General features: G+C 38.3%; 1 protein-coding gene across 11 annotated transcripts in view; it reads left to right on the top strand.

Moving 5' to 3' along the window:
- Positions 1-19,464, top strand: part of BTRC (beta-transducin repeat containing E3 ubiquitin protein ligase) — a 185,549-nt gene that overhangs the window by 55,710 nt on the left and 110,375 nt on the right. The window lies entirely within an intron of this gene.

Below are 19,464 nucleotides of genomic sequence, written 5' to 3'. Positions count from 1 at the left end.
TATAAGTATTTTAGTGATGATGATGCTGGATATTTGTCCTTTGCAAAACTTCCTTTGCTTGTCTTATGAGATACAATATGGTGAAGGGCATAGGCTTTAAAATTAGTTAAATCAGGGCTTATATAGTGTCTGTCACTAGTGGTATGATCTTGAGCAAGTCATTTTCACTCTAAATTCATCTGTAAGTGGAGACTATAGTAAGGGCATGCAGTAAATAGTTGCTGTTTTTATCATCCTTATCTTCATTGTCATTAACATTATTGCTGTTAATGTTAGAGAATATTGATATCCTGAGAGTATCAATTTATTTCAAACATCGTATGTTTTTTTGTTTGTTTGTTTTTTACTATATATCATATTGATGAAGTTTCGGCTCTCAAGGAACTCAGTCTAGCTTTTTGGTTTTTTAAAATCTTATTGGGGTTGGAATGAGTTTCACCAGACTGCAGTCTGAGAGAACAGTCCGTATAAGGCTGCCCTCCTTCAGATACCAGTTGTAAGGGGGCCCCCCCGCCCCCAACCCCGCCACTCAGGTTTGGTAACTCACTAGAAAGGACTCACAGAACTCACTGAAAGCGGTTATATTCACGGTTTATTACAGGGAGAGGATTCAGGTTAAAATTAGCAAAAAAAGAGACATACAGGATAGAATCTGGAGGGAACCAAATGTAGAAATTCCTGTCATCCTCTCCCCATGGAATCATGGATGGCATTATTGCCTCTGGGCCACTGTATGTGACAGTACACACAGGATATTGCCAATCAGGGAAACTCACCCAAGCCTTTTGTGTACAGAGTTTTTATTGTGGCTCAATTACAGGCTGCTCACATGGCTGATTTTTAGTCTCTAGCCCCTCCTGTAGGTTACACTAATGCTTTTAGTCTCTGTTCCTTCTTAGGATTGGAACTGAATGTGGCTCAAAGCCTCCATCATGAATCACATTAGTCCTGTGGCCAAAGCCCCCAGTCAAAGTTCTGTTAGGTAAGAAGTTCCAGGGGGACACCACCTGCCAGTAACCAAGGGGAAAGACCAGGTCTCTCTTTGGGTAAGATTAATTCTTCAGTATACAGGGGTCATGTACTCCTTTGAGAATCTGATGAGAACTATTGAACTTAGAAAAATACTTATGACACATAGGCAAAATTTTATTTATAAGTTTTATATATTATGATTATTATATTTATATTATCTTAAGCTATTAAATTATTATTTTTTTAACATCTTTATTGGAGTATAATTGCTTTACATTGTTGTTAGTTTCTGCTGTATAACAAAGTGAATCAGCTCTACATATACTTATATCCCCATATCCCCTCCCTCTTGCGTCTCCCTCCCACCCTCCCTATCCCACCCTCCCTATCCCACCCCTCTAGGTAGTCACAAAGCACTGAGCTGATCTCCCTGTGCTATGAGGCTGCTTCCCACTAGCTATCTATTTTACATTTGGTAGTGTATATATGTCAACGCCACTCTCTCACTTCGTCCCAGCTTACCCTTCCCCCTCCCCGCATCCTCAAGTCCATTCTTTACATCTGCGTCTTTATTCCTGTCCTGCTTCTAGGTTCTTCAGAACCTTTTTTTTTTTTTTTTTTAGATTCCATATATATGTGTTAGCATACGGTGTTTATTTTTCTCTTTCTGACTTACTTCATTCTGTATGACAGTCTCTAGGTCCAAGTTCACTCTGTATGACAGTCTCTAGGTCCAGCCACCTCACTACAAATAACTCAATTTCGCTTCTTTTTATGGCTGAGTAATATTCCATTGTATATATGTGCCACATCTTGTTTATCCATTCATCTGTTGATGGACACTTAGGTTGCTTCCATGTCCTGGTTGTTGTAAATAGTGCTGCAATGAACATTGTGGTACGTGACTCTTTTTGTTATGGTTTTCTCAGAGTATATGCCCAGTAGTGGGATTGCTGGGTCATATGGTAGTTCTATTTTTAGTTTTTTTTTTTTTTTAAATTAATTAATTAATTTATTTATTTATTTTTGGCTGTGTTGGGTCTTCGTTTCTGTGCGAGGGCTTTCTCTAGTTGCAGCAAGCGGGGGCCACTCTTCATCGCGGTGCGTGGGCCCCCCACTGTCGTGGCCTCTCTTGTTGCAGAGCACAGGCTCCAGACGCGCAGGCTCAGTAGTTGTGGCTCACGGGCCTAGCTGCTCTGTGGCATGTGGGATCCTCCCAGACCAGGGCTTGAACCCGTGTCCCCCGCATTGGCAGGCAGACTCTCAACCACTGCGCCACCAGGGAAGCCCTATTTTTAGTTTTTTAAGGAACCTCCATACTGTTCTCCATAGTGGCTGTATCAATTTACATTCCCACCAACAGTGCCAGAGGGTTCCCTTTTCTCCACACCCTCTCCAGCATTTATTGTTTGTAGACTTTTTGATGATGGCCATTCTGACCGGTATGAGGTGACACCTCATTGTAGTTTTGATTTGCATTTCTCTAATGATTAGTGATGTTGAGCATCCTGTCATGTGTTTGTTGGCAATCTGTATATCTTCTTTGGAGAAATGTCTCTTTAGGTCTTCTGCCCATTTTTGGATTGGGTTGTTTGTTTTTTTGATATTGAGCTGCATGAGCTGCTTATATAGTTTGGAGATTAATCCTTTGTTAGTTGCTTCGTTGGCAAATATTTTCTCCCATTCTGAGGGTTGTCTTTTCGTCTTGTTTATGGTTTCCTTTGCTGTGCAAAAGCTTTTAAGTTTCATTAGGTCCCATTTGTTTATTTTTGTTTTTATTTCCATTTCTCTAGGAGGTGAGTTAAAAAGGATCTTGCTGTGATTTATGTCATAGAGTGTTCTGCCTTTGTTTTCCTCTTAGAGTCTTATGGTGTCTGGCCTTAGATTAAATTACTATTTAAATTACATAATCCCCAAATCCCCCAAACTGATAAGTTCTATTAAGGAAATGTTGCAGGAAGGGGGACCCCTTCTAGCGCCTGAGAGTGGGCTCTTACACTTGGAAATGAATTGTCTGAGGAGACGCACGTGCTGACAAAGCAAGAGACTTTTTGGGAAGGGGCGCCCGGGCAGAGAGCAGCAGGGTAAGGGAACCCAGGAGAACTGCTCTGCCACATGGCTTGCAGTCTCAGGTTTTATGGTAATGGGGTTAGTTTCCGGGTTGTCTCTGGCCAATCATTCTGACTCAGGGTGCTTCCTGGTGGCGCACGCATCACACAGCCAAGATGGATTCCAGTAGGAAGGATTCTGGGAGGTTGGTAGGACATATGGACTGGCGTCTCCTCTCTCCTTTTGACCTTTCCCGAATTCTTACGGTTGGTGATAGCTTGTCAGTTTCCGCGTTCCTTACCAGGATCTCCTGTTGTAAGGTACCTCATGCAAGTGGTTACTATCCGGCCTGGCCAGGGCAGGCAGTTTCGGTCAGTGGTTACCCTAACAGAAATGTGCAGGGAGCCATGAGAATATATAAAAGAGGAACCTGATTTAACCTGAGGGTGGGGGTAAGGAAGATCAGGTAATCAAGGTTTGAGTTAAGAACTGAATGGTGAGTAGGGATTAGGCAAAAAGGGAGGTGGGGGAGAACATTTCAGGCCAGTTCAAAGGCCCTGAGGACAGGTGGGGTTTTGTGCATTTAAGGACTCTGCTGGGAAAAAAAAAAAAAGAAATCATTTCAGAGAATGAGGAGAATAGAGGAGAATAGAGTTAGGAAAGACTGGGGAAGCTTGATCATGGCAGGATTTGTAGGCCATTGAATGTTTCATCTTGATGCTAAGAGTACTAAGCTGTTGAAAGTATTTTTTTTTAAATAAATTTATTTATTTTATTTATTTACTTTTGGCTGCATTGGGTCTTCATTGCTGTACGTGGGCTTTCTCTAGTTGCGGCAGGCAGGGGCTGTTCTTCCTTGCGGTGCGCGGGCTTCTCATTGTGGTGGCTTCTCTTGTTGCGGAGCCTGGGCTCTAGGCACACGGGCTTCAGTAGTTGTGGCTCGTGGGCTCTAGAGTGCAGGCTCAGTAGTTGTGGCGCACAGACTTAGTTGCTCTGCAGCATGTGGGATCTTCCCGGACCAGGGCTCGAACCCATGTCCCCTGCATTGGCTGGCAGATTCTTAACCACCGTGCCACCAGAGAATTCCCTGTTGAAAGTATTTAAACACAAGTTTGACCTGATCAGATTTGCGTTTAGATGTATTACTCTAGCTATCATAAAGATAATTTCAGTAATTGAAGGAAGAGATGTGGGCAGTTTGGTTTTGATGTCAGGACTCCTTTGCACTCTTAAAAATTATTGAGGACTCCAAAGTGGTTTTGTCTATATGGGGTATATCTATTGATATTTATTATATTTGAAATCAGAACTGAGAAAAAATTTAAATATTAATTTATTCATTAAAAACAACTGACTAAAATAGCTACAATAAATCCATTATATGTTAATGCATATGAATATTTTTATTTAAAAAAACCTATTTTCTAAAACAAAAATTTAAGACTAACATTGTATTACCTTTTTATAATCTCTAATGTCCGGATTAATAAGACAGCTGGATTCTCATGTCTGCTTCTGCATTCAGTAAGTTGTGATGTGGTGTTTTGCTTGTAATACATGTAGAATTCCAGCCTCACACAGATATATAGTTTGAAAACGTAGAAGTGTTTTAATATCCTTTTCAGGTAGTTGTGATTTCTTAAAGATTAGTTGTAGTATAGAATCTGAAAGCGTATCAATGAACTTCTTGTGCTCTATTATATTAAAAGCATTGGTCTCAGTGTTTTCAACAAATCATGCTGGAACAATTGGACATCTATATGCAAAATAATGAACCTTGACTAGATATATTGCACCATATTCAAAAATTAACTCAAACTGGATTGTAGACCTAAATATGAGCTAAAATTATAAAACTACTAGAAGAAAATGAGAAAAAAATTCGTTGTGACTTCACATTAGAAAATATTTTTTCGGGCTTCCCTGGTGGCGCAGTGGTTGAGAATCCGCCTGCCAATGCAAGGAACACGGGTTCGAGCCCTGGTCTGGGAGGATCCCACATGCCACGGAGCAACTAGGCCCGTGAGCCACAACTACTGAGCCTGCGCGTCTGGAGCTTGTGCTCCGCAACAAGAGGCCGCGATAGTGAGAGGCCCGCGCACCGCGATGAAGAGTGGCCCCCGCTTGCTGCAACTAGAGAAAGCCCTTGCACAGAAACGAAGACCCAACACAGCTAAAAATAAGTAAATAAATAAAAATTAAAAAAATAAAGGAATTCAAAAAAAAAAAGAAAATATTTTTTCGAGAAGACAAAAACATGAACCATAAAAAAAAATAAGTTGGACTTAATCACAGTTTAAAACGTCTGATTTTTAAAAAGATACTGTTTAGAAAATGAACAAGTAAGGCACTGACTGGAAGAAAATATTTGTAAAATACATATTTGATGAAAGACTTGAATTCAGAACTCTTACAAAACAATAAATAATAAGATAAACTACCCAATAAAAAAGGGCGATTAATGAGCAAAAAATTTGAATGAATATAATACCAAAAAAAGATACACAAACAGCAAATAAGCACATGAGAAGATCCTCTATATGTTTAGACATCAGGGAAATGCAAATTAAAACAACAGCAAGACACTACATTGCCACCCACATGCTTCTTCCCACCCTGGAATGTGGGGCTGGGAATTCAATAGATCCTAGTAGTTATTGTATCCTAGCTTAATATGAGAAATGTTAGGCTAGAAAATTCCTTGAAAGCAGAAGCAATCTCTTAACACTTATCCATTGACCTCCTTTTTAGTAGTTGGGGCTCAATAAAAACTGATGATTTGAACTATGTTAGATAAGTGGTAAAGATAATCATGTGCAACTAAAAATTGTACAAGTCAAAATCATCTGAATTGGACACTAAGATATGAAGAACAATTCAAAATTTCTTTCAGCCTAAAACAATTTTGACTCTAAGGCCAGTAGGAAAGATTTGTGAACAAAATTACCATCACTGTCAGGGCTTTCTCTGTTTAGTCTTAGTCAAAAAAATCAACAAATATCTATTTTTTTTTAATATTGAGTCCCCTTACAAATTACTGTACTTTTGGAGTATATTTGGAGACAAATTGATTTAGAAATTTTTGCTGAAAAATTCAGAATAAATTGGTGTGTGGGCCTTGAATTGTATTGCAGGGGTGAAATTGTGTGACATAGGCAGAAAAGAGATGCTTAAAAAACATCTTAGAAAAGAAGCCCAGAGGCCAGTATATGGTGTAGTGGTTAAGAGTCCTTGTCAAACCCAAGTTCTTGTATCTTACGCACAGTAAGGCCAAACAAACTGAACTGTCAGAATTTGGAGCAGAAAAAGGTTTATTACAAGGGCCAAGCAAGGAGAATGGGCAGCTCTTGCTCAAAATTTGGTGGGGAGGACTGCAGGGTGTGTGACCTTCCTCAGATTGGTTGGTAGTGTGATAACAGGGTGATGTTTCAGGAATCTCAATCATTAGCCTTCTGGTTCCAGCCAGTCTTGGGTCCATGTGATAGTGCTTAGCTTGAAGTTACCATCTTCCACCTGGGTGGGGGGGCCTTAGTTCCTGTAGATAAAACTCAGAGATGTGTATCAGATTGTTATGTATATCCCTTGAGGAGGAACAAGGACCCTGCCCCATTGCTGCGCTATTGTTTCTTGACTCCTTTCCTTTGTTTCTTCATTCCCTCACTTAATTAGTAACTGTTTGAATCTGCCCATTGGAACTCAGGGAAGGTCTAGGAGGCTGAAGCCTTTTTTTCCTGCAAACAAGAAAAAGGCTTTTGTACCAGGGAGGACCCTGTGGGGTTCTGCTCAGTTTCACCCTGGCACCAGACTGCTTGAGATTTGAGCCTGGCTCTGTCTACATGTAACGTTGGGTATGTACTTGACTTCTCTATACCTCAGTTTCCTTATCAGTTAAGTAGGGATGATAATAGTATCTATCTCATAGGGTTGTTGTTAGGGTACGAGTTGACTTTTATTAAATCCTTATGAAACCATGCAACTCAGAGACTTAAACCCACTGTCTTTTAATTGAGATTACACACCTGGTCTCAGGACTTAATGAAGCTCAGGTTCTTTATGTCTCATCACAGAAAGAATTCAATGAGAGACAAAGTGATAGGTAAGAAGTGGATTTATTTATAGAGAAGACACACTCCACAGACAGAGTGTGGGCCATCTCAGAAGGTGAGAGGCCCTGAAATATGGCTTGATTAGTTTTTATGGGCTGGTTAACTTCATAGGCTAATGCGTGGGAGGATTATTCCAACTATTTCAGGGGAAGGGGCAGGGATTTCCAGGAGTTGGGCTACCGCCCACTTTTTGGTCTTTTATGCTTAGCTTCAGAACTGTCATGGCACTGGTGGGTGTGTCATTTAGCATGCTGATGTATTACAACGAGTGCATAATGAAGCTCAAGGTCTACTGGTAGTTGACTCTTCCACCATCTTGGATCTAGTTAGTTCTAACCATTTTTTGTCATGTCCTGTGGCTATGTCATTCTTTTAAAGGTTGTGCCCTGCCCCCTTCCTTCCTGTTTCACTTAGAACAGGGTCTGGAAGATAAATGGGTTCTATATTATCAGAAAACTGCACAGAGGGCTAAGTTTGGAAGCTTTCAGCAAATAATGTTTCACCTTGGTATAAAACAGTACACTGTTGAATTAAATCTTTTTTTTTTTTTTTTTACCTTACAGCCCAGTTCTGTATCATAGCAAAGCCTACACTTGGTGCAGGTATTGAGAAAATTTTGCTTTCCCCAACAATGCTATAAGTATGAATGTTTATTTTTCTTTTCTTATCTTCAGAGAAATCATTTAAGTTCTCTGTAGCAAAAATGGAAGAAATGGGCTTATATGCTGGTTTTATTCTGTTAATCCAACAGTTTGTTCTATGTCAGGTTCATTGTGCACAGGTGCTCAACATTGCTGATTGACTAATTGGCAGATATAGACTTAAGTCTAGTCTTTCCTGTTTCCACTACTAGAATTAAAACAATCTTAGTACATTTGCATCTTTCTTGCTTGGGTTTTGCCTTATTGCTTATTTAGGTTTTTGTTTATGTAAAAATTACATATAGTAAAATATACACATCTTGTGTACCCTTAGATGAATTTGACAAATGTATACATTTGTGTAACCTCACTCTCAAGATATAGAGCATTTCCATAATCTGAGAAAGTTCCTTTGTACTCCCTTCCAGTTAGTACCCATATCCCATATGCAATTACTGTTCTGATTTGTCACCGAAGATTAGATTTGCCTATACCTGAACCTTATATAAATGCAGTCACAGAGTATACATTCACAGAGTATACATCGTGTCTGTTCTTTTTTTTTTTTCTGGCCATGCCACACAGCATGCAGGATCTTAGTTCCCTGACCAGGGATCAAACCCCTGCCCCCTGCAGTGGAAGCACGGAGTCCTAACCACTGGACTGCCAGGGAATTCCCTGTGTCCTCTTGATCAGCATAATGTTTTTGAGATTTATCCATTTTGTTATGTTTATCTGTAACTTACTCTTTTTTATTGCTAAGTAAATTCCATTTCATTAATATACTACAATTTGTTTTTCCATTCATCCATTGGTAGACATTTGGATTGTTCCTATTTTTGTCTACTATGAATAAAGCTACAGTATACAGTTTGTATGTCTTTTTGTGGATATGGATTTTTATTTCTCTTGGCTTAATGCCTCTCGAGTGGAATTGCTGGGTCATAGAGAAAGTGTATTTTTAACTTTAAAAAATATAGTTCAAGTAATTCTTCAAAGTGGTTGTCCCAGTAGGAATACTCATTTCTACTAATATTGCTGAACGTGTTTAAGGAAGTGACTTAGTAATAGTTTCATAGTATTTTTTTCTTTGAAATTATCGCAAATATTTAGCGAATTTGAAGCACCTTCAAAGTAAAAATTCTGTGACAATAGAAAAGGAAGAGCCATAGAGTTGTTGCTGAATATGTTGGATTATCCTCAGTAACTCAGATGGAAATGGCAACATTGGGATGGTTTGATTATTGACATTACAAACCACACATTTTAAACTAGTGACAGGGGGACTTCCCTGGTGGTCCAGTGGTTAAGTCTCCACGCTCCCAGTGCAAGGGACACGGGTTCGATCCCTGGTCAGGGAGCTAGATCCCACATGCTGCAACTAAGAGTTCACATGCCACAACTAAAAGATCCTGCATGCCACAACTGAAGATCCTGCATGCTGCAACTAAGACCCAATGCAGCCAAATAAATAAATATTTAAAAAAAAAACAACTAGTGGTAAAGAAGATGCTGTAAATATTATTTAAATAGATTATTTGAGGACCTGTTTAGTTTGAACGTATTTTCATTTCCATCATTCCATTGTTTTGTCCTGGAAAGTCAATAGGTGATTAAGAGGATTTCTGTTGATTAACAGTGGGTGTATTTTGTGGAATCATTTGTTTTTCCTCAGCAAATGGCAGTCGTAATCTGTACTATTAAATGAGAATGAGCAATAGAAAGTGCTTAAAAATAGCTGAGTAATTCAGATCCTTTATTTTCTTTAGACATTAAAGAAGAAGAGAAATTCTAACAATAAGAATATAGGTTGGGACTTCCCTGGTGGTGCAGTGGTTAAGACTCTGCGCTCCCAACGCAGGGGGCCTGGGTTCAATCCCTGGTCAGAGAACTAGATCCCAGAAGCATGCCACAACTAAGAGTTCGCATACCACAACTAAGGAGCCAGCGAGCCACAACTTAGGAGCCTGTGAGCTGCAACTAAGGAGCCCGCGAGCCACGACTAAGGAGCCTGTGAGGTGCAACTAAGGAGCCTGCTGGCCGCAACTAAGGAGCACACGTGCCACAACTAAGGAGGCTGTGAGCTGCAACTAAGACCCAGCACAACCAAATAAATAAATAAATAAATATTTTTAAAAAATGTACTAGTCAATGCCTTAAAAAAAAAAAAGAATATAGGTGGATTTATATGGCCTTAGAATATTTTAGGTGTCAAGTATAGCTAGTAATTTTAAGGAATTTTTGAGCTTGAATCATATAGTATTTTAATATTAGCTAGGGTCCCTTGTCAAAGGTTGAAATTGTTGAGGATTGACTTCAGGAGAGATTATGTAATATATTTTACTGTTTAAGAATACTTAGATTTCGGGGAACTATATTCAGTATGTGATAAACCATAATGGAAAAGAATATGAAAAAGCATATGTATATGTATAACTGAGTCACTTTGCTGTATGGCAGAAATTAACACAACATTGTAAGTCAACTATACTCCAATAAAATTAAAAAAGAAAAATACTTAGAAGTCTACTAAATCTTACCATCTGCTACATGAAATGTTAATGTGGAGCAATACTAGGAAAATTAAGCATTATTCAGAATATACGTATATATACATGTATGGAAGCCTTATTTTACATTTGAGGTTTTAGGGGAATATGGATTATCACACTGAATGTAAATGAACATGTAAAACTTATTACAAAACAATACCATAAGGAAAATTACCCCATGACAAAAATGCTTACTTATCAAAGTCCTAATTGATCACCCTCCCACTGTATATAAATCATCTCAGTACTGCATAATTTCTATTCAATAAAAAATTCAGTTCCTTTTGAACGCTCCCAAAGACATTCTGTGAAGCCACCGTCACCCTTATACCAAAACCAGACGAAGACACTACCAAAAAAGAAAATTACAGGCCAGTATCTTTGATGAATGTAGACGCAAAAATTCTCAGCAAAATATTAGCAAACCAGAACTAGCAACACATAAAACCATGACCAAGTTGTATTCATCCCAGGGTCACAAGGATGGTTCAACAGTGTCATACTAATCAGTGTCATACACCACATCAACAAACGAAAGGACAGAGACTTCCCTGGTGGTCCAGTGGTTAAGACTCCGTGCTCCCAATGCAGGGGGCCCGGGTCTGATCCCTGGTCAGGGAACTAGGTCCTGCATGCTGCAACTAAGACCTGGCACAGCCAAATAAATAAATAAATAAATATTTAAAAAAAAAAACAAAAAGAAAGGACAAAAGCCACATGATCATCTCAGTAGACACAGAGCATTTGATAAAATTCAACATCCATTCATGATAAAAACCTTACGAAAATGGGTGTAGAGGGAACATATCTCAACATAATAAAAGCTATTTATGACAAACCCACAGCCAATATAATACTCAATGGTGAAAAGCTGAAAGCCTTCCCACTAAAATCTGGAACAAGACAAGGATGCCCATTCTCACCACTTCTCTTCAACACAGTATTGGAAGTCTTAGCCACAGCCATCAGACAAGAGAAAAAAAAAAAGGTATTCAAATAGGTAAGGAAGAGCTAAAATTGTCATTATATGCAGATGACATGATACTATATATAGAAAACCCTAAAGACTCCACAGAAAAACTACTACAACTGATAAACGAATTCAGCAAGGTAGCAGGATACAAGATTAACACACAGAAATTGGTTGCATTTCTTTACACTAATAATATCAGAAAAGAAATGTAAGCAAACAATCCCTTTTGAAATTACATCAGAAAACAAAACAAACAAACAAAAAAACCTTAGGAATAAATCTCACCAAGGAGGTGAAAAACTTATATGCTGAGAACTACAAAACATTGATAAAGGATATTAAAGATGATTTAAAGAAATGGAAAGATATCCCATACTCTTGGATTAGAAGAATTAATATTTTTAAAATGGCAACACTGCCCAAAGCAATCTACAGATTTAATGTGATCTCTATCAAATTACCCATGATATTTTTCACAGAACTAGAACAAATAATCCTAAAATTTATATGGAACTATAAAAGACCCAGAATTGCCAAAGCAATCCTGAGGAAAAAGAACAAACTAGGAGGCATAACCCTCCCAGACTTCAGACAGTACTACAAAGCTACAGTAATCAAAACAGTGTGGTATTGGCATAAGAACAGGCATATGGATTAATGGAACAGAGTAGAGAGCCCAGGAAAAAACCCATACACCTATGGTCAATTAATCTTCAACAAAGGAGGCAAGAATATAAAATGGGAAAAAGTCTCTTCAGCATGTGGTGCTGCATGTAAATCAAAGAAGTTAGAACATACCCTCACAACATGTGCAAAAATAAACTCCAAATGGCTTGAAGACTTAAACATGGGACTTCCCAGGTGGTCTAGTGGTTAAGAATCTGCCTTCCAATGCAGGGGACACAGGTTCAATCCCTGGTCAGGGAATTAAGATCCCTGGTCAGGGAATTAAGATCCCACATGCCTCGGGGCAACTAAGCCTGTGCACCACAACTAGAGAATCCGTGTGCCGCAACTACAGAGCCCACGTGCTCTGGACCCCACGTGCGGTAACTACTGAGCCTGCGCGCTCTGGAGCCCACGCGCCACAATTAGAGAGTCCGTGCACCGCAACTACTAAGCCCATGCATTCTGGAGCCCACACGCCACAACTAGAGAGAAGCCCACGTGCTGCAACGAAAGATCCCGTATGCTGCAACTAAGACCTGGCGCAGCCAATAAATAAATAAATAAATAAATAAATGTCTTAAACGTAAGATATGACACCCTACAACTCCTAGAAGTGATCATAGGCAAAACATTCTTTGACATAAATCTTATCTACCAATGTTTTCTTAGGTCAGTCTTCCAATGCAATAGAAATAAAAATAAACAAATGGGACCTAATCAAACTTACAAATTTTTGCACAGCGAAGGAAACTGTAAACAAAATGAAAAGACAACCTGTGGAATGGGAGAAAATATTTGCAAACAATGCAACCAACAAGGGCTTAATTTCCAAAATATACAAACATCTCATACAACTCAACAACAAAAAAACAAACAACCCAATTGAAAAAGGGCAGAAGACCTAAATAGACATTTCTTCAAAGAAGACATACAGATGGCCAATAGGCACCTGAAAAGATGCTCAAGAGCGCTAATTATTAAAGAAATGCAAATCAAAACTACAGTGAGGTACCACCTCACGCCAGTCAGAATGGCCATCATTAAAAAGTCTACAAATAACAAATGCTAAAGAGGGTGTGGAGAAAAGGGAATGCTCTTACACTGTTGGTGGGAGTGTATTGGTGCAGCCACTATGGAAAACAGTATGTAGGTTCCTCCAAAAACTAAAAATGGAGTTGCCATATGATCCAGCAATCCCATTCCTGGGCATATACCCAGACAAAGCTGTAATTTGAAAAGATACATGCACCCCTATGTTCATAGGAGCACTATTTACAATAGCCAAGACATGGAAGCAACCTAAATGTCCATTGAGAGATGAATGGATTAAGAAGATGTGGTATATATATATACAATGGAATATTAGCCATCAAAAAGAATGAAATAATGCCATTTGCAGCAACATGGATGGACCTAGAGATTATCATACTAAAGGAAGTAAGTCAGAAAGAGGAAGACAAATACCATATGATATCACTTACATGTGGAATCTAAAATACGATACCAATCAACATATCTACGAAACAAAAACAAATTCACAGATATAGAGAACAGACTTGTGGTTGCCAAGGGTACGGGAGGGAAGGAATGGGAGTTTGGGATTAGCAGAGGCAAACTATGTATATGGGATGGATAAACTACAAGGTCCTACTGTATAGCACAGGGAACTATATTCAATATCTTGCGACAAACCATAATGGAAAAGAATATGAAAAAAAATATATATATATATCTGCATAACTGAGTCACTTTGCTGTACAGAAGAAATTAACACAACATTGTAAATCAAGTACAATAGAATTTTTTTAAAAATTCAGTTCTTTTTTGTGCATATATTGACATTTGACCTATGTTTATCCTAGCTATACTCCTTACATTAGGAGTTTGCATATAGTGAGAAGTCAAAAATGTTTTTGTTTTGTGTGGGGGGGAAACCCTACATTTTCATCTGCTTATAAAACTAACTTATTGTTGATAGTAGAATATGTAAACTATTTGGTAAATATATAAACAAGAAAGTATCACTCATACTTCTTCTACTTTAAGATAATCATCAATCAGTATGCTAGTTTCCTTCAGTCTAGAATGACTTATCCATTTATGCATGCATGTACACATACAGGCATGCCCAGGCAAATATAATTTTGTTTTAAAATATATTTATTATTACCATTTTATTATAAAATTATAAAATAAAATAAAAATTTAATAATTATAGAAAATACAGAGAAGTAGAAAAAAGGAAATATTTTAAATGTCCTCCCAGATATTACTATTTTATTGATAGTAATACTTTCTGATTTTCAACTTTATTCTGTACTTAATTAAATTCTATGTTTGTCACCTGGTTACATTGATTTTGGTCACTCTATCCCATGTAATTTTTAGCCATTTCAAATTCACAGTTCTCCAAAGGTGCTGTGTTCTCCCATGCTCTGTGTCTTTGCATATCCTGTTTTCCCTACCTGGAGAATGATACTGAAAACACCTATCTTCCCTTACCCCCTGCCTCCCACTTTTATCTACCTGGCTAATTAAATTCCACAGTTCGCTCAAGTTGTTTCACCTCTAGGATAAAGGCCCTCACTGATCTTTTCACTCCCCCGCTTTAACGTAGTCAGAGCATCTGTACCAACAGCATGCAATAGATACCTCTGTCATAAGCACTGATATGCTTATTGTGATTGCTCAGTTCCTTGAGAGTAGGACTATATTTTGTTTATATTTCCAATGTCAAGCACAGTATCAAGTGCTTGATACAGAGTATGTGCTTTATGAATTTTTGCTGAATGAATGAATGGACTTAGATAATTTGAAGAAAATTATTAAATAACATATATAGGGTGGGAAGACCTATACTCATAAACACAAGTGTTTATGCACATACATATACACAAGTGTTCTGTATTTAGAAAGAAGTCATGATAATTAAACAATCATTCCAAAGACTACACAGTTACATGGAAAAAAGGAAAACATGCTGAGTCTGATTTATGGGCAATCCTCAAATTTTATACATTTGGCTTTCATACAACTCACACTACGATGATCCCTTCTGAATTGGATTTTGTATGCTGAATTTGGACTCTTGTTGATGAACAAATGCACATTTCAAGCTATTAAATAGTGGCACTGCCAGCCAGCTAACAGTTCAGTTTCAATGATGTCAACGTCTTTATCTTCACAGCAGTGTGTTTGTACAATTATTTGACTTTTATTGCATTTTACCCTTATTCTATACAAGAATAGACACCGGGAAAACTAAAATGATGGTAGTGATAAACTACAGTCTACAGAAAGGATGGAGATCATTAGGGACACTGAAAGTGACCCTTTAGCCTTGATTGGGAACAAAATTAAAGTATATGTGCAAAATGTTGGAAATATATTATTGAAGATCATTTATTAAAAAGAAAGTATAATTATGGATTTTAAAACATTTTAGCTAAAATTGAAACTTATTGTTCAGCTTCTACCCTTTCAACTTTTATGTATATTTAACTAAGAAAAGTTAGAGATGACCTGAATTTGGTGTATTTTACTTTATGCTAGAAATTGTCTTGGAAGAACGACACCATTAGGACTGACTTGTCTTTCAGGATGCCTACTTGGTTGTTCTAAATACTCTGTTTTAAGTTTGGTAATAATAGATTCCTCCATTGCTAAGTATTTTGACGTGTCTGTGATGCAGGTAATGTTCATTTACAGGCTAATATGCAACATTATCTAATATCTAGATTAAACCAGATCATCTTATTGTGAGAGGATCAGATTTCCTTAAAAATTTTTTTTTGTTGTATTTCCTGATGGATCTGAAAAATTAAACTTTTCACTCCACAAAGAGGGCTTATTGCTTTTATGTTGAATAATGTCAGATTTTACCTAACTGCCCTAACTTAACATGACCCCTAATGGCAGAAGGGAGAGTATAGGTACCCCCGGGCGCCTGGAGTTACCCCAGTATAAGAAGCACAGACCAGAAAAATCAAATTGATGAAAACTTTAAGGGTGGTGGGAGCCTCTGTGGATGTACTGTCCTTACCAGAGAAATTCTTCCTATGGGCAGTTAAGACTCACCTGTATCCTCTGGAGAGGTACATATTACTTTCTTTATATTCCAAGATTACCTTCTTGTTATTGCCATCTGTGTGCTGAGTAGAGGCCAGAGTACCACAGGAGTTCTTTATGTGCTATTCAGGAATCATTGTTGGTTGTTTTGTGACTGCCACAGCTATTTGTACCTTCTTTCACTATTGTGCTGTTTTATGTGGTAGTGTTTTATTGTCTTGCTGTCCTTCCTTGTGTTAGTTTTTAGACTTGGTATTTTATGTGGACTGTCAGGATATGGAATCTTGGTAGACAGGCAGCATTTAGGAAACTCTTTGTCATTTTTCATGATGAGAGAAACCCAGGTTATTTATGTAGGCCTCATTGGGAAAAAAAAAAAAAAAAAGACCAATCTCTTGACTGTTTAGCTGCTTAGGCCTCTGAGAATTGCAGTACTTTACCATTGGGGGGTGATACCCATGAGTTCTGTTTTTCCTAAGAGTGATGTTGAATAGCTGTGAGCTTTTCTATATTCTCTGGCCCAGTCCTCTGAAAACCAAGTCTATATTTTGAAATAGTTATTTGGGCCTAAGATGTAGTACATCATCATGAAACGGGATTTTGCAGTGTACTTTTTCCCTGCTGGGTTGTCTGTCACCTGTGTTTTAAAATTCTCAGGTGTACCATTCAAATTCTCGAGACCTTTGTTGCAAACCTAGTATCTATGGCTTGGTATGAATTAAATTGGAATTCTGTACCCAGTAAAATTGACATAAAAAGAGTAAATTCATTTTTATATATGATCCTTTAGCAAAAAGTTCACATCTTAGCCTGATTTGGTCTAATTTTTTTGTGTTAAATATCATAAACAGAAGAGAAGGTATACAAGGATAAGTACTCGTTTTATCTTTTTGTGTTTCACACACACAAATATATATTGCAGTATTTAAAACTAGTTTATGCACAGCTTTTGTATATGAACATGAGAAACACGGCTTGCATGAGCCGTGTTTTGGGGAGTGCCTGTTTCTTATTGGTTTCTTTTTCATTGATAAGTCCTTTGGGGAGAATTGGTAAAATGAGGATAAAATGGGTACAGGATTCCAACAGCTTGAAAATAACACAGTATTTGACCAAAATCTCTTTTGTATTCCCTACTCTGGTTCTATTCCAGTAGTCTTGGAAATGTGCCTACAGACTATTTACAGTGAGATTATAAAACTGAATCATGATTTTGGTGAATAGAAGCCAGAGCATGTGGCTCCAGCACCCCAGCTGGCAGTAAGCTCTCCCTAGGTTTATGAATGTAGTTAGATGGCCCCCAACTGTTTACAAGACAGCAGAGGTGAGATCTTTGATTGACAAGTCAGAAATGCATTAGATCATTCTCTCTGCCAGTCTCTGGTTCATGCTGTTAAAAATGTCAGCCTCCAAGTTTGAATGGCAGCCTGAGGGCCTTAGAAGCTTTTTGTTTTCTGAGATGGAAACACAAATTGGATGTGTGCCTGAGCGCTTCATCCTGGGCTGTAATTTCATCCTTTAGCTAAGAACCACAAGGTACATGAGCAAAGCACCCTGTAAACAATAATACTGTGGAAAAAAAATAAACAAGGTCGTGTTTCTGGTACGTTGATCCGATGGTGTCCTGACCTCTATCACGTTGAACATCTCCACTCTGATTGCTGTTCCCTTTGGCATTACAATGAGAGAAAGAGACTGACATAGGAGGAAAAGATTTAAAGTTGCAGTGTTGTTGCACATTCCTTGTATTGGCTATGAAATATTGAACTGTCAGAATGTGACACTTGGTTTTTTAAGCAACCTTTCTTGTTTGAGGTGTTTGCAGTTCATTCCTTTGTCCCCCATTTGTCTGCTTTCATTGATAAGGTTGGAAGTAGTTGCCTTAAATGCATGAAAAGGGACAATGTTAAAGAGAAGTGGTGCTGATGGAGCCAACAAATAAACTTAATACTGGAACATAAATGCAGGCTGTGAGGCGTGGGCAAAAGGAGACTAAAGCTGGGTTAGTAAACTAATATTGGGGTTTATGGAATACATTCTGTTCTAAGGAGGAATCAGCTTAGGTCCTGATTCTGTTTTTCTGGAGGCAGGAAGTTGGGAAGGCGGTAGTGGGTAAGGATAGGAAATGGAGTGACATAGTTTGTTAAACTGATAGCCTTCTATATGGTAGTATTGCCAGTCAAATAAAAATTAACCCAACCATGTTATTTATTCCTCTAATTATCCACAGTTTTGGCAAGTGGTTCATTAAGCCTTAAACGTTTGGCAAGAAAAAAATACCTTTTTTTAAAAAAAGTGCAGAATTCATATTTATAGTAAGAAGGTTGATGAATAGATATATGTAAGAACCATTATGTTTGTATTAGTACAGCTTAATGGCACGTGAATAGAAAATTTTTGTTGAAAAAGCCAAATCATAAATTTCTTGGAAAATATATTCTAGTAATAGAATGAGTTTTCTATTGCTATTTAAGTTGCAGTATATCTTTTTTTTTTCTTTTTTTTTTTTTTTTATAAATTTATTTATTTATTTGTTTTTGGCTGCATTGGGTCCTCATTGCTGCACACAGGCTTTCTCTAGTTGGGGCGAGGAGGGGCTACTCTTCGTTGTGGTGCGTGGGCTTCTCATTGGGGTGGCTTGTCTCTGTTGCAGGGCACGGGCTCTAGGCACGCAGGCTTCAGTAGTTGTGGCTCGCGGGCTCTAGAGCGCAGGCTCAGTAGTTGTGGCGCACGGACTTTTGTTGCTCCATGGCATGTGGGATCTTCCCGGACCAGGGCTCGAGCCTGTGTCCCTTGCATTGGCAGGCGAATTCTTAACCACTGTACCACCAGGGAAGTCCCAGCAGTATATCTTTTTTTTTTAATAATTATCTCCTTTTTTTAAAATAAATTTATTTATTTTTATTTATTTATTTTTGGCTGTGTTGGGTCTTCGTTTCTGTGCGAGGGCTTTCTCTAGTTGCGGCAAGTGGGGGCCGCTCTTCATCGCGGTGCGCGGGCCTCTCACTATCGTGGCCTCTCTTGTTGCGGAGCACAGGCTCCAGACGCGCAGGCTCAGTAGTTGTGGCACACGGGCCCAGTTGCCCCGCGGCATGTGGGATCTTCCCAGACTGGGGCTTGAACCCGTGTCCCCTGCATTGGCAGGCAGATTCTCAACCACTGTGCCACCAGGGAAGCCCCTAAGTTGCAGTGTATCTTAAAACAACATATTTTATAGAAAAAAAATTTTTTTTTCGTTCTAAGGAAACAGCTCTATTGTCAGATATGTGCTTTTATCTTAATTCATTTTGGGGGCCTAGACCTTACAAGTAAAGTTTTAAGTGAGAATGACCTTTTGGAATTCTTCTGGAGTATGAAAAAGTAGGAGTTTGTGTTGAAAGTACTTGAATTAACTCTTATTGATGCTTTTAAAGCACAGCTGTTTAGCTTAGTCT

This window comes from Balaenoptera musculus, chromosome 16 (assembly GCF_009873245.2).
Source record: "Balaenoptera musculus isolate JJ_BM4_2016_0621 chromosome 16, mBalMus1.pri.v3, whole genome shotgun sequence".
NCBI lineage: Eukaryota > Metazoa > Chordata > Mammalia > Artiodactyla > Balaenopteridae > Balaenoptera > Balaenoptera musculus.
The sequence above is the reverse complement of the archived record's forward strand: the minus strand, read 5'-3'. Positions and strand labels throughout refer to the sequence as shown.